This window comes from Arachis ipaensis, chromosome B3 (genome assembly GCF_059453495.1).
Source record: "Arachis ipaensis isolate K30076 ecotype BB chromosome B3, ASM5945349v1, whole genome shotgun sequence".
NCBI classification, from domain to species: Eukaryota; Viridiplantae; Streptophyta; class Magnoliopsida; order Fabales; family Fabaceae; genus Arachis; species Arachis ipaensis.
In genome coordinates this window covers 65213072-65216875 of record NC_142438.1, presented here as the reverse complement: position 1 = coordinate 65216875, position 3804 = coordinate 65213072, and the positions used below count along the sequence as shown (strand labels likewise).

At 34.9% G+C, this 3804-nt stretch overlaps 1 non-coding gene across 1 annotated transcript; it reads right to left on the bottom strand.

Moving 5' to 3' along the window:
- Positions 1–3700: 3700 nt before the first annotated feature.
- Positions 3701–3804, bottom strand: LOC148570940 (small nucleolar RNA R71). The gene has a single exon (XR_015908000.1). It is a non-coding gene; the product is annotated as a small nucleolar RNA R71 (small nucleolar RNA).

Sequence of the window (3804 nt, the reverse complement as noted above, 5' to 3'; positions counted from 1 at the left end):
TCCAGCAATATATAATAGTCCATACTTTGGCCAAGAATAGACGACGTAAACTGGCGTTCAACGCCAGCCTTCTGCCCAAATCTGGCGTCCAGCGCCAGAAAAGGATCCAAAACCAGAGTTGAACGCCCAAACTGGCACAGATACTGGCGTTCAACTCCACAAATGGCCTCTGCACGTGCAACACTTAGGCTCAGCCCAAACACACACCAAGTAGGCCCCGGAAGTGGATTTATTCATCAATTACTTACTCATGTAAACCCTAGTAACTAGTTTATTATAAATAGGACCTCTTACTATTGTATTTGACATCTTTGAACGCATTGTTCTTAGACCATAGGGGCTGGCCACACGGCCATGCCTGGACCTTCACTTATGTATTTTCATACAGTAGAGTTTCTACACTCCATAGATTAAGGTGTGGAGCTCTGCTGTTCCTCAAAGATTAATGCAAAGTACTACTGTTTTCTATTCAGTTCTTCTTATCTCTCTTCTAAGATATCCATTCGCACCCAAGAACGTGATGAAGGTGATGATTATGTGTGATGCTCATCATCCTTCTCCTTTATGAACGCGTGTCTGACAAACACTTCTGTTCTACATGAATTAAGCTAGAATGAGTATCTCTTAGATCTCCTAACCAGAATCTTCGTGGCGTAAGCTAGAATGATGGCGGCATTCAAGAGAATCCGGAAGGTCTAAACCTTGTCTATGGTATTCTGAGTAGGATTCAATGATTGAATGACTGTGACGAGCTTCAAACTCGCGAGTGCTGGGCGTTAGTGACAGACGCAAAAGGAGGGTGAATCCTATTCCAGCATGATCGGGAACCGACAGATGAATAGCCGTGCCGTGACAGGGTGCGTGAGCATATTATTCACTGAGAGGAGGGGATGTAGCCACTGACAACGGTGATGCCCTTGCATAAAGCCAGCCATGGAAAGGAGTAAGACTGATTGGATGTAGATAGCAGGAAAGCAGAGGTTCAGAGGAACGAAAAGCATCTCCATTCACTTATCTGAAATTCCTACCAATGATTTACATAAGTACCTCTATCCCTATCTTATTATATAATATTCGAAAACACCATTATCACTTTATATCTGCCTGACTGAGATTTACAAGGTGACCATAGCTTGCTTCATACCAACAATCTCCGTGGGATTCGACCCTTACTCACGTAAGGTATTACTTGGACGACCCAGTGCACTTGCTGGTTAGTTGTATCGAAGTTGTGGCAATTATGAATTAAGATCAAAGCACCAAGCTTTGGAGCCATTACCAGGGATTGTTTGAGCCTGGAGATCACAATTTCGTGCACCAAGTTTTTGGCGCCGTTGCCGGGGATTGTTTGAGTTTTCGGCCAGCTTTTGGTCCGGTAACATCAGTGCCAGATTCCCTTTTGATCCGGCAACAGCACCAAGCTTTTGGCACCGTTGCCGGGGATTGTTCGAGTTTGGACAACTGACGGTTCATCTTGTTGCTCAGATTAGGTAATTTTCTTTTTGTTTTCTTTTCAAAAATTTTTCAAAAATATTTCAAAATTTTCTCACTTGTTTTCGAAAAAAAAAAATGTTTTCAAAAATATTATTTTTCTTCAGAATTTTTAAGAATGAATTCTAGTGTTTCATGAAGCATGTTGAAGCCTATCTGGCTGTAAAGCCATACCCAAACTACTTTGGGATTGGCATTCAACTAATCACTCCAGTCCATGTAATTATATGCTAAAGCTTGGCTGGCTATTAAGCCATGCCTGACCCTTTGATTGGAGCTTTAAGACTAACATGGCAAGATTCCAGGAATTCATATTAAAAATTTTGAAATCCTTATTTTTATTTTTCACAAAAATTTTCGAAAAAAAAATAATAAATAAAAATACAAAAAAAAATTAGAAAATCATAAAATTCAAAAATATTTTTGTGTTTCTTGTTTGAGTCTTGAGTCATGTTATAAGTTTGGTGTCAATTGCATATACATCTTGCATTTTTTCGAAAATATCATGCATTAATAGTGTTCTTCATGATCTTCAAGTTGTTCTTGGTAAGTCTTCTTGTTTGATCTCGATGATTTTTTGTTTTGTGTCTTTTCATGTTTATCATATGCATTCTTGAATCCTTAGTGCGTAAGCATTAAAGAATTCTAAGTTTGGTGTCTTGCATGTTTTCTTTGCATTAAAAAATTTTTCAAAATTGTGTCTATGATGTTCATCTTGACATTCAAAGTGTTCTTGGTGTTCATCTTGACATTCATGGCATTCTTGCATACATTCATGTTTTGATCTAAAAATTTCATGCATTGCATAATTTTCATGTTTTCATAAAAATTCAAAAAAATCAAAAAAATATCTTTCCCTTTTTCTCTCATCGAATTCGAAAATTGAGTTGACTTTTTCAAAAAATTTTTAAAATCAAGTTGTTTCTTATGAGTCAAATCAAATTTTCAATTTGAAAATCTTATCTTTTTCAAAATCTTTTTCAAAAATCAAATCTTTTTCAAATTTCTTAGTTATTTTCGAAAATTCTAAAAATATTTTTCAAAAATCTTTTTCTTATTTTTATATCAAATTTTCGAAAATAACATAATCAATTAATGTTTTGATTCAAAAATTTGAAGTTTGTTACTTGCTTGTTAAGAAAGATTCAAACTTTAAGTTCTAGAATCATATCTTGTGATTTCTTATGAATCAAGTCATTAATTGTGATTTTAAAAATCAAATCTTTTTCAAAAACTAATTTCTATCATATCTTTTCAAAAAAATATCTTCTTATCTTATCTTTTTCAAAATTTGATTTCAAAATATCTTCTCTAACTTCCCAACTTCTAATCTTTTCAAATTTGTTTCAACTAACTAACTAACTTTTTGTTTGTTTCTTAACTTTTTCAAAACTACCTAACTAACTCTCTCTCTCTAATTTTCGAAAATATCTCCCCTCTTTTTCAAAAATTTCTTTTTTATTAACTAATTATTTTTATTTTTTATAAAAAAAAAATTTCGAAAAAAATACTAACCTTTTTCAAAAACTATTTTCAAAAATCACTAACTCTTTTTCAAAAATTATTTTCGAAAATTCTCTTCTCTCTCATCTCCTTCTATTTTTTTTTATTTATTCATCTACTAACATCTCTCCCTCATTCAAAAAAAAAAAAGGATCTCTATTATTATTATTTTTCTGTGCCTTCTTCTTTGTCATATGAGCAGGAGCAAGGACAAGAATATTCTTGTTGAAGCAGATCCAGAACCTGAAAGGACTCTGAATTACAACTAACCAGTAAGCACCTGTTAGGAATTTTCAAACAAGAAGAGGAGATGGCAGCCGAAAATAATAATAATGCAAGGAGGATGCTTAGTGACTTTACTGCACCTAATTCCAATTTACATGGAAGAAGCATCTCCATTCCTGCCATTGGAGCAAACAAATTTGAGCTGAAACCTCAATTAGTTTCTCTGATGCAGCAGAACTGCAAGTTTCATGGACTTCCATCTGAAGATCCTTTTCAGTTCTTAACTGAATTCTTGCAGATATGTGATACTGTTAAGACTAATGGAGTAGATCCTGAAGTCTACAGGCTCATGCTTTTCCCTTTTGCTGTAAGAGACAGAGCTAGATTATGGTTGGATTCTCAACCTAAAGACAGCCTGAACTCTTGGGATAAGCTGGTCACGGCTTTCTTAGCCAAGTACTTTCCTCCTCAAAAGCTGAGCAAGCTTAGAGCTGATGTTCAAACTTTCAGACAGAAAGAAGGTGAATCCCTCTATGAAGCTTGGGAAAGATACAAACAGTTGACCAAAAAGTGTCCTTCTGACAT